This window comes from Aquarana catesbeiana, linkage group LG03, assembly GCF_042186555.1.
Source record: "Aquarana catesbeiana isolate 2022-GZ linkage group LG03, ASM4218655v1, whole genome shotgun sequence".
Taxonomy (NCBI): Eukaryota; Metazoa; Chordata; class Amphibia; order Anura; family Ranidae; genus Aquarana; species Aquarana catesbeiana.
Window position 1 is genome coordinate 606,147,272 of NC_133326.1, and position 12,413 is coordinate 606,159,684.

A 12,413-nucleotide genomic window follows, 5' to 3' on the forward strand; every position below is an offset into this window, starting at 1 on the left:
AAGTGTTTCCCAGTGCTAAACCTTTCATCCAATTTCTAAATTGCTGCTTCTGTACATTTTAAAAGCCAATATAAAGGAATAGTAGTGGTAAAAAAAATACCCTTGTTGATTTAATTAACCTTTTTTTGGTTAATTCTCCTTTAAGGGGGTGTGTCGGGGGCGTGTCCTATGCCTACATACGTTTTCTAGTAGGTGTCCCTCATTCCCATCTAAAAATGTTGGGAGGTATGTATAAGAGCGCATAGGCTTGCAATGGAGTGCTGGGGGCGTCTTATTGTTTTAGCCCCAATTCACATCAGTGCGGCTTTGAAAAAAAGTAGTGCAGGAACCTTTTTCAAAGTCGCGGCGATTTAAACAGTTTCATTACCGGCAATGGAGTGCAACTCATCATGCGATTTGGAACTGTCAAATTGCATGACAAATCGCACTGGTGTGAACGAGGGCTTACTGCGGTTTACATAATACCGTTCGCTACGGTCGCTAAAAGCACCCATCTGTTACTGAGGTCAAACGCTGGAATGCAATAATCGTCCGATTAATGTTATGGACCAGGTCAATTCAAACCGAGTAGAGAATACAAAAGTACAAAAGCAGGAGGTGATCTTCTCAACTGTTCCTGTAAGGGCCCTTTCACACTGGGGCGGTTTGCAGGCTCTATTGCGCTAATAATAGCGCCTGCAAACCGACCCGAAAGTGCCGCTGCTTTGATTCCAGTGTGAAAGCCCCGAGCGCTTTCACACTGGAGCGGTGCACTAGCAGGACGGGAAAAAAAGTCCTGCTAGCAGCATCTTCGGAGCGGTGAAGGAGCGGAGTGTATACCACTTCTGCCCATCAGTCAGTTATAGATTGGACTGTAATGCACTTAACGCTGTAATGTTTCTGAAGTGATTTAAGTAAACTTTAAGTAAACTGTATATTTCCATGTTGCTAATTGTGTTTCTTTTTTTCTCTTTCTCTTTTGTAAATGTCTACAAATTGCTATGATGAAAACCTCAATAAAAATATATTTACAAAAAACAAAAAAAAACTGCTGATCTACTGGGATTTTCATGCACAACCATCTCTGGAGTTTACAGAGAATCATCTAAAAAAGAGAAAATATCCAGTGAGTGGCAGTTGTGTGGATGAAAATACCTTGTTGAGGCCAGAGTAGAATGGGCAGACTGGTTTGAGATGATAGAAAGGCAACAGTGACTCAAATAACCACTCGATACAACCAAGGTATACAGAATACCATCTCCGAATGCACAACACATCAAACCTCGAAACAGATGGGCTACAGCAGCAGAAGACCACACCCGGTGCCACTCCTGTCAGCTAAGAACAGGAAACTGAGGCTACAATTCGCACAGACTCACCCAAATTGGATAATAGAAGATTGGAAAAACGTTGCCTGGTCTGATGAGTCTCGATTTCAGCTGAGACATTCAGATGGTAGGGTCAGACTTTGGCATAAACAACATGAAATCACGGATCCATCACGTAATGTCTTAATTTTGGAAAATGCCTATAAAGTATTGTACAGGTGGTACTACACTCCAGCAAGATTGGCTCGCTTTATTCCAACTTATTCCCCGCTTTGTTTTAGGGGATGCTCCCAGGAGGGCTCCATGGCACATATTTGGTGGTCATGCCCGCGGGCATGCAGACTGTGGGTCAGGGTATACACCCTTCTTGGCAACCTGTTTCAGATTAATCTTAAACAGGGCCCTTATGAAGCTCTCCTTGGTAAGCCTATTGTTGAATTACTACGTCTGGAATGGCAACTAGCCCAACATCTCTTTACTGCAACTAGATTGACGATTGCGAGAGCATGGAAAACCCCTACACTCAGCTTTGAGGCCGTCAAAAACCGCCTGAATGATGTCATGGTTAACGAGAAACTGACGGCTGTTCTTTCTGATCCGCATGACAAGTTTCTCAAGCTCTGGCAACCTTGGATTGCATATCACCACCCTTCAAGATTTGAGGCAGCATTACTATCAATATAGGACTCCTCCAGCTCACACCCCGTGGACCCCCCTACCCTCTTCCTCTCTCTCTTCATCCTCTACCCCCCTTCTCTTTTTGTTCTACTCTTTCACCTTTTCTACTCCTTTATCACCTCTTTCTTTTCAGTCAACTTTTTCTTTTCTCGAGGATGTTAAATTTCAGGTTCTACTGTTGTGTACTGTACACTCATATTACAGGTTTACAAGCAGCCAGGCATGGCCCGGGTTCTGGATCAACTGGTTCCTAGAACTTTTTCATTAGAGTTTACATGGGATCGCAACTCCTGCTTCCATTATGCTGGATACGGCCTCTGGGCCCTGATTTGCTTTGTATATTATATGCTATAATACTCTACTGTAAACCTGTACTGTTGGTTTGTATGACAATAAAACTTTTGTAAATGAAATCATGGATCCATCCTGTCTTGTATCATTGGTTAAGGCTGGGGGTGGTGTAATGGTGTGGGGGATATTTTCTTGGCACACTTTGGGCCCCTTGGTACCAACTGAGCATTGTTTAACCGACACGACCTACCTGAGTATTGCTGCTGACCATATGTATCCCTTTATGACTACAGTGTACACATCTTCTGATGGCTCCTTCCAGCAGGATAATGCACCATGTCACAAAGATCTAATCATCTCACCACTGGTTTCTTGAACATGACAATGAGGTCACTGTACTCCAATGGTCTCCACAGTCACCAGATCTCAATTCAATAGAGAACCTTTGGGATGTGGTGGAACGGGAGATTTGCATCATGGATGTGCAGCCGACAAATCTGCAGCAACTGTGGGATGCCATCATGTCAATATGGACCAAAATCTCTAAAGAATGTTTCCAACACCTTGTTGAATTTATGTCACGAAGCATTGAGGCAGTTCTGAAGGCAAAAGGGGTCCAACCCTGTACTAGCAAGGTGTACCTAATAAAGTGGCCGGTGAGTGTAAATCTCAGGATGCTGCGGGTGATGGATACATCTTCCCAGTTCTGGGCACCAGTCCTCAGGAAGGATGTACTGGAAATGGAGCGAGTACAAAGAAGGGCAACAAAGCTAATAAAGGGTCTGGAGGATCTTAGTTATGAGGAAAGGTTGCAATCACTGAACTTATTCTCTCTGGAGAAGAGACGCTTGAGAGGGGATATGATTTCAATTTACAAATACTGTACTGGTGACCCCACAATAGGGATAAAACAAGACTCGTGGCCACTCATTAAAATTAGAAGAAAAGAGGTTTAACCTTAAACTACAAAGAGGGTTCTTTACTGTAAGAGCAGCAAGGATGTGGAATTCCCTTCCACAGGTGGTGGTCTCAGCGGGGGCATTGATAATTTCAAGAAACTATTAGATAAGCACCTGAACGGCCACAACATACAGGGATATACAATGTAATACTGACATATAATCACACACATAGGATGGACTTGTGTCTTTTTTCAACCTCACCTACTATGTAACTACCGTATGTGAGGAATCTGGAAGTGGGGGGGCACCAACTTAAATCTGAAATACAGATAAGCAAATAATATCTACATACAAGAATTGTGTGTTTTATTAAATCTTGGTGTACTTTGTGCATTTCTTCCAGATCTGTGCAGTAATCCAGTGTGAAACTTTACCTCTGTGTAGGAACTTCCTGTAATAAAGACCAGTCACTGCTGCTCTCTCTCCTTGTGCAGGGTGACTGGTCTTGTCTCCGCCCCCTCCTGTAGATTTCTGCAGGCAGCCTGTAGTGGGTGGAGCCTGATGGGCCCCTCCTACAGCTCTGTTTTCTGCACAGGCTAAGTACAGATTAGCGATGATGTCACCACTACTTTTATAGGTAATATCTGGGTTTGTAAAGGCATTTGATGCACAGAAAGTGGATTTTTATCCTTTGTGGCTATTGAGAAATTTAAATGAAGATTTTTATGCCCAGAGTTCAGCATTCGTTAACAGCTTGCCGACTGTATAACACAGATATACGGCATCAAAGCGGCTCAGCTGCACCAGATCACATACCTAGTACGTGATCTGACATTTCCGGGTAGGGGGTGCACACGCCCCTGGCAACCCAGACATGCTGTGATTAAACACTGCAGATGTTGATCAGGCGGTAATACATTGACCAACACCCAGCGATCATCATGAATTTACACAGGACAGGGCTCTGTCCTGTCAGTGGGGAAGTAATAGATATACTTTCCCTGCAAAGCAGGGAACAAAATCCATCAATTCCCCTAGTAAAAGCACAAAATACAGTACATCAAAACACTGGCTAGGTACACATTTAACCCTTTGATTGCCCTACATGTTAACCCCTTCCCAGCCAGTGTCATTAGTACAGTAACAGTGCATATTTTTAGCACTGATCACTGTATTAGTGTCACTGGTTCCTAAAAAGTGTCAGCATCCAAATGTCCGCCACAATATTGCTATAAGTCACTGATCTCCATCGTTACTAGTAAAAAAAAATAAAGATAAAAATTACAGTATATATATATATATATATATATATATATATATATATATATATATATATATATATATATATATATATATATCATAGTTTGTAGACGCTATAACTTTTAGGCAAACCAATCACTATACTCTTATTGGGATTTTTTTCACCAAAAATATGTAGCAGAATACATATTGGTGTAAACTGATGAAGAAATTTGATTTTTACATTTTTTTTCTTATTGGATATGTTTTATAGCAGAAAGTAAAAAATATTGTTTTTTTAAAAAAAAAAATATATATATCAGTCCTTTTTTGTTTATAGCACAAAAAAAAACAAACAAAAAAAACACACAGAGGTGATCAAATACCACCAAACAAAAGCTCTATTTGTGGGGAAAAAAAGGACATCAATTTTATTTGGATAAGGCCTCTTTCACACGGGGGATCCGTATGTCCGTTTTTCATCCTTCCGTTTTCGGATGAAAAACGGACATGCATGTATCCCTATGGAGCGTCGGATGTCAGCGGTGACATGTCCGCTGACATCCGACCCGCTCCAATCCGAAAAGTGTAACGGAGGAAAAACCTACTTTTCCATCCGTTTTCGGATCGGATCGGGTGACGACGGACACTACGGTCCGTCATCATCCGATCCCCCATAGGGGAGAGCGGCGCTCTGACAGGTCCGTCGCTGCACAGTGTGCAGCGATGCACCTGTCATCTTCCTGCTCAGTGGGGATCGGCGGAGCGATCCCCGCTGAGCCAGCGGATGTTCACGGGGCAGATCATCACTGATCCGCCCCGTGAGAAAGAGGCCTAAGTTTGGCTTTATTTATTATGGCTTCCTGTAATAGAGACCGGTCACTGCTGCCCTCTCTCCTTGTGCTGGGTGACTGGTCTGGTCCCCGCCCCCAATGTCGTTTTCCCCAGGCAGCCTGTAGTGGGTGGGGTCTTCTAAGCCCCTCCCACAACTCTGCTGTCCGCATAGGCCAATATAGAGAATGGATTACGTAATTTCTACTTTTAATTGTCAGTTAAAGTAACGCAGAGCTGTATTGCAAAAAAAAATGGCCTGGTCATAAAGGGGGGTAAATCTTCCAGAGGTAAAGTGGTTAAAGGTATTTAGTAAAAAAAAAAATATATATATATATATACATATTCTCTAATTATAAAGAAGGTAAAGGGGGTGGAGCAAAGGAAGTTGCATTTCTAGCTGACGCTTTAATGCTAACACAGGATAAAAGGCTTCAATCTCAGACATGAACTGTGCAGAGAGGATCCCCATTTCTAGGAAATCAGGCTCTATGGGTGACCCCATTCTTCTTGTGTCACCACATCAGGGTCCCAGAAAATGAGTTGCAGTGATGAAAGCTTCCCATCTCAGGAATACAGACATCTCCTACCTGCAGGACTGTAAGGCATGATGTCATGCAGCAGTAGTACTTGGCATGCAATGTATAACAGCATCCTATACATACAATAGACTATGCCGCGATTCTCCCGGTGCACATCACATCGTTGGTGCAGCAGTGTGCAGGTGTCCCACGTCCAGCCTCCTCCGTGTCCCCCACATACAGATCCCCGCCGCTACTCCCTCCAATCTCAGCGGCCATCAACTTCCCCGAGTCTTGGCAACCAAGCCGCCCATTGCATCCTGGGATTGTAGTCCGACAGAGCCACTCAGGCACGGCCGTGTGCGGGATGCGGACTACATTTCCCAGCAGCCCCCCTGTTACAGCGCCAGCACTAGCAGCTGACACTACCCTAATCTGTGTCTCCGGTCTCAGGAATACACTTCAGTGGAGGTCGCCATTTTGATGAAGCCTGAGACTTTTTGATGAGAAGGGGTGATGTCTGCAAAAATGTCTCCAGCAGTGGGGACAAATCTTGTAACGGGCTCTTTAAACAAAACCTCGGTGAGAAATGATGAAAGGTGTAATCTGTGACAGTATTAAATATGACAGGATAGATACAATACTGCTTTTATGATTAGGAACACTGTGCAGTAAGTTCATATACTGTGCTGTGTAGGTGTATACAGCCAGGATGTGCACTCCAGGAATCCCATTACAGCTTGTCCCCATAGTAACATATCCAATGATGTCAGAAGAGCAGAGCACGTCTCTATTCCCTCCTCACTGTTTAAAGATGTAAAACTAAATGACTTCTATTTTGCCAAACCACTCAAATCAGCCATAAATTATATACCGTTTTCACCCTTTTTTCCACCATTTGTTGCATCTCTGCATTGCTGATCTCCTGCAGCCTCTTTGCAGCCACTTCCCATCTACATGCACTCCAAGGATGGCTGCCTGGTATTGTTCATGGCCAGTTTGTTGATGGTGACAAGTGTGGACCATGCCTAAAATATGTGATTTGTAGTCTCCATCAGAAGTCCATGCTATATTGCCAAATATACTAGATGTAGATTGTTTTAAAATGTAAATACTTTCAGCAATGCAACAAGCACAAAGCTAGAACAGCAACAAAACATTTATGGATGACAGGAAGGGTAAATCTTAAAGTGTTACTTAACCCACAACAGTAAAATCATTCTGTAAAGCATGCTTGTTATACTCACTGTGGAACCTAAAGGGTTAATCTGCCGCATTGTGTAAACTCTCTATTGAAATGAATGGAAAGCGCTTCAAAAGCGCTCAGTGTTTTACTGGCAGTTTAGAAGCACCTCAGTGTGAAAGGGGCCTCATAGGAAAGTCAGGGGAGAATGAAAAAAAAAAACTCCTACAAGTTTTAACCAGACACTGATAGAAGTCACAAGACTGCTATATACTGCCAATGAGAAAAGTTATTTAACAGTTTATATTTACTAAAATGATTGCATTTCCATGTTCTGTGTACTGTGGGAGACCAGATATAGTAAATGCAGGTTCTGGGTTTAGTAACACTAACTCCAGGATCAGAAAATCTTGCCTAAATACATTCATCAGGTGTATTCTTTCTTGAATCTTGGTGAGCTTTGTGTATTTCTTCCAGATCTGTGCAGTAATCCAATAAAGAAACTTTGTCTCTATGCAGGAGCGCCCCATAATAAAGGACGTCACTCTCGCCCTCTCTCCTTGTGCAGGGTGACTGGCCTTGACCCCGACCTCCTCATGTAGTATTCTGTGTCTTCTGAGCCCCTCCTACAGCTCTGCTGTTAATATGCAGCACAGCAATTATGTAACTTCTACTTTTACAAGGTAATAGCGGGGTTTGCAAAGGTATTTGATGCACAAAGTGGATTTATATCATTTGTGGCTATGGAGAAATATATTATCAATTAGTTTTTGTGCCTGGAGTTCAGCTTTATGTTTAACATGTAGAATGGTCATTTTATTGCAAAGTCCATCACATTTCAAAACCTGAGGGCAAATATTCCAAACGAAGGCCTTGTTCACACAGGAATATCAGTGCGAGGGCTGTGCTTACCCACATTGGGATGCATCCAGCCCCACTGATGTCAATTGGGACCCAGCAGCTGCACAGGCACAGCCACTGCTCCCAATCTTACTTTCATGAGGGTGCCCCACCCCGAACGTAAGCAGTGTGGGGACACACACACAGAGTGGGAGCAGCAGCTGTCTGTGCATTTACTGCATCCCATTGGTCATTATTAGGACTGCCTGCACAGAACACCTGTGCATCCCCATGCAGGTAATCATAACCTTTACACGGGGTATGCATTGCCTGTGTGAACAAGGCCTACGGATGGTCCCTGCAAATCAGGACATCTGGAAGTAGCGATGGGTTCGGATCGAACCCACCAGGAAGTCGTCACTGCACACGGCAGCTGCACATACACACTTTGCCTAGGATTGGTGGTGTGCAGTGGTGGCTTTGATCTTAACACACCCAAGCCCATTGTTATTTGGAAGCAACACAACCCACAACACCTTGGCTTAACGTATGTATGTGTAAGCTCTGGTTGGATTTCCGATTGGTGCGGACACTCTCCCTGCTCCCATGTGGCAGCAGTGGGCCAAACACCAAGCATCAGCGACATGGTGTGAGAGTGCCTGATAGCTGAACAGACTGGAGTGCTTGTTAACAGGGATCTAACAAGGACCAAGGGCCAGTTCACACCACATGCAGTCCAGTGTGTTTTTGCTCTGCATCAAAAACGCATGGAAAGTAGGTTATATGGTTTCCTATGGCATAGTTCACACAAGTGCAGTCAGTTCCAGGGCTTTTCAGTTCAAGAAAAAAAAAAAAAAAGTAGAACATGCTGCATTTTTTCTGCAATAAAACGCATAAAAAACACACTGGAACCTAGTACAGTGTAAGAAAAAAAAGCACCTGGAATGCATCCGGAACGCATTAAAAACGCGCATGAAGGAACGGATCTGGAGTGTGTTTTTGTGGTGTGAACTGGCCCTTAAAAACAAACCAAAAGTGCATTGTACATTCATTTTATTTGCATTTGGAGCAGCTTTTCCTGTACCTAGTTATAAATTAGACCAAAAAAAATGACCATTCATTGCTATGGGGTATACAGTGCAGCCCGACAAAGCACATTGTACTGCAGTTTTGCACAGCTGTCTGAATCGCCTCAACCGTCTTCATTTCATTTCCCAGTATCCTCCAAACTAGAAGGAATGCAATAAACTACAATATAAAGGGGATGGACTAAGGCAGCCATAAATGGGTTGCAAAGAGATTCCCCCATTGTCTGCCCCGTCAGCAGTCCCCGCCAGGAGAGACTGATTGCTAGTGGCTATAGCAATATAATCGGAAAAGAATCCAAATCCAGCACACTGGCTATACCCAAGTTGATCGATCATCTTGGTACATTCAGCCTGCCCACTATTAGTTCAAATCGCTGCCGGTTCCTGCTGAACCAGCCGAGATTCGGACCGCGTAGGGCTGGCCTTAAAGCGTAAGTCCAGCATAATACGTAAATTCTTCCCTGCAATCATTAATGTGAGCTAATTTCAGCCTTATGCCTCAAAATGAAACAATCCCAGCCTTTCCACATTTATTTTTGCAGAATCCAGTGCAGTCACATGACTTCAATTCTACTTCGCATCCCCGATGACACCCAACTCTACTTTTGTATCACCGATCAAAAAGACCACTACCAGAGACTAGAAAAATGCCTCACATTCATAGATGACTGGATGACCACAAGCTCCCTCAAACTCAACGGATCCAAAACAGAGCTTCTTCTCCACGCAAACCGTAAAACAAAAACTGAGAAGCCTTGGACACCACCCACCATCCTTGGACAGACCCCCAAGCACCAAAGCCAAAAGTCTCGAAGTCATCTTTGACTCAGAAATGTTGATGGATGCACAAATAGGATCACTAGTCAGTGGATCTCACCATCTCCTCCGCCTGCTACGTAGACTCATTCCCTTCATTCCAGAAGAGGACAAAGCAGCAGTAGTTGGAACAATCATCAATTCCCGGCTCGACTACGCGAACTCCCTCTACATAGGACTACCTAAATACCAGATTGCACACCTACAAGTCATCCAAAACACGGCAGCAAGACTGGTAACAGGAAAAAAACCCTGGGAACTCCCCATATCTGAGAAGCCTACATTGGCTAACCGTAAAGGACCGGATCACTTTCAAGACCCTCTGCCTCACCCACAAATGCACACGAGGAAACGCTCCTCAATATCTATGCGAGAAAATAAAACGCTACACACCTAAGCGCAGTCTTCGATCAACTAACCAAAACCTTCTCCTCATTCCCAAGTCCCGCTACAAAATCAAAGGGAGAATGAAAATTCGCAGTCCAAGGACCACGGTTATGGAATGCTATACTCGCATGGAAGAAAATCATCAGGCCTTAAGAAAAAATGGGTGTTGGGGGTGCACATATACAGTATACACACGGGGGGGGGGGGGGGGGGGAGACGACGACTGTCAGTGTAGCCGGAAGTGCTCTGGGGTTTCAGCTCAGGCTACAATGATCACTATACACTAAAGCAATGATGGTGAACCTTGGCACCCCAGATGCTTTCGAACTACATTTCCCCACGATGCTCAACTACACTGAAGACGGCATGAGCATCATGGGAAATGTAGTTCCAAAACATCTAGGGTGCGAAGGTTCACCATCACTGCACTAAAGGAACAGTACAGGCAACCACACCAAGGCCCAGTTTCCACTAGTGCGTCTTGTCATGCGACTTTGGGCACATAAAGTCGCATGACTAGTCACAGCCCATTTATTTCAATGGCACCCGATCCCATCTATGTGACTTTGAAAATCAAAGACTTTGAAAAGGTACCTGAACTTCTTTGATGCAACTTTGATCCAGAAAGTGTAAGGTTGCACCAAAGCTGCACTCTAAATCATGCAACTTTGGGGTCACAATAGTGAAAGTGTGACTTGTCATGTGACTGTGTCCAAAGTCGCATGACAAGTCACAGCCCATTAATTTTATTGGTACCCGTTCCCATCTATGCGACTACTCTGATGCAACTTAGATCCGGAGAGCGTAAAGTTGGACTCAAAGTCACACTCCAAAGTCGCACTCTAACCCTAGGCTAAGTTTCCACTAGTGCGACTCCAAAGCTGTGCGATTTAGAGTGCAGCTTTGATCCAACTTTACACTCTCTGGATCAACGTTGCATCAAAGTGGTGCAGGTACCTTTTCAAAGTCACATAGATGGGAACGTTTGCCATTGAAATCAATGGGCTGTGACTTGTCATGCGACTTTGTGTGTCATGACAAGTCGCACTAGTGGAAACAGAGCCTTAAACTCATTACTCACATTTAATGAGCAATAGTAATCGATCTGTATCCTTCCAAACTTTCAAAAATGTTTCTTTGTACCTTATTTCTTTCATATTTCTTCTGCAGCTCCCTCCGCTGTTCACAGCAGCTGGACGTGTGCCACACCATGCACACAGTGCCATGCAGAAACAACCACGTGCATCTACACTGTAGAAAATCTGCAGCATGTTGCATTGTAATCTTACAGTTTCTAACAAACAGAACATACTTCCAAAGCCTGCCCTCCCCTCCTCTCTCAGAAGTGGCTGGCCAAAACAAGGCTATGAAGACAGGAGGAGATCATCTTCTGTGAAGGATAGGAGGGATGGGGGCGGGGCTGGGCAGGTCTAGGCGTGCCTGTCTTAGGCCCCTTTCACACTGGGGCGGTGGGGGCGTCGGCAGTAAAACGGCGCTATTTTTAGCGCTGCTTTACTGTCGTTTTAGCTGCGGTATTCGGCCGCTAGCGGTGCGGTTTTAACCCCCGCTGGCAGCCGAAAAAGGGTTAAAACCGCTTGCATAGCGGCGGTATAGCCGCGCTGCCCCATTGATTTCAATGGGCAGGAGCGGTGAATACACCGCTCCTTCACCGCTCCAAAGATGCTGTTTGCAGGAGTTTTTTTTTCTCTCCTGCCAGCGCACCGCTCCAGTGTGAAAGCCCTCGGGCTTTCACACTGAAGAAACAGCAGCGGCAGTTTTAGGTCAGTTTGCAGGCGCTATTTTTAGCGCAATAACGCCTGCAAACCGCCCCAGTGTGAAAGGGGCCTAAGAATGACCACAACCTTTTCAGGAAGTGAAAGACAGCTTAGCAAATTCAGATAAAGGGAGATAGCGTTGTCAGTGAAGGACAGGAAGAAGCATATTGTCTGGCTTAGATAAGACTTTCCAAGCTAAACAATCAGCTATCCAGAAAATGAATAATATCAAAGATAAAAGATATTTAACATACTATTAATAGGAAAAAACATTTTTGACTGGAGTTACCCTTTAAGAATAACGCCATACTAACCGATAAAATACACAGGAGAAATACATATTATGGCCATTCTACCTTCCAAAAAGATTAGTATTTGTCTGTCCAGTCTTGATATTTACACAGCTCTGTCTGGCCAGAGCCCTGATTTCTCTCTTCAGCAGCAACATTTACATATCTATTACTTCTCAAGCTTATGAATGGACAGTGAAATGGGAAGCAGCTCCCTCTGTCGCTCTGTTCTCCCCTCTCATTTTCATGCTACCTGCACTGTAGC

At 44.1% G+C, this 12,413-nt stretch overlaps 1 protein-coding gene across 1 annotated transcript in view; it reads right to left on the reverse strand.

Moving 5' to 3' along the window:
• Positions 1–6,104, reverse strand: part of ELMOD3 (ELMO domain containing 3) — a 46,190-nt gene extending 40,086 nt beyond the window's left edge. The window contains exon 1 of the mRNA XM_073622193.1: positions 5,914–6,104. The gene's annotated coding sequence lies outside the window, so the exon portion shown is untranslated. The remainder of the gene's footprint in view (positions 1–5,913) is intronic.
• Between the last annotated feature and the right edge of the window lie 6,309 nt (positions 6,105–12,413).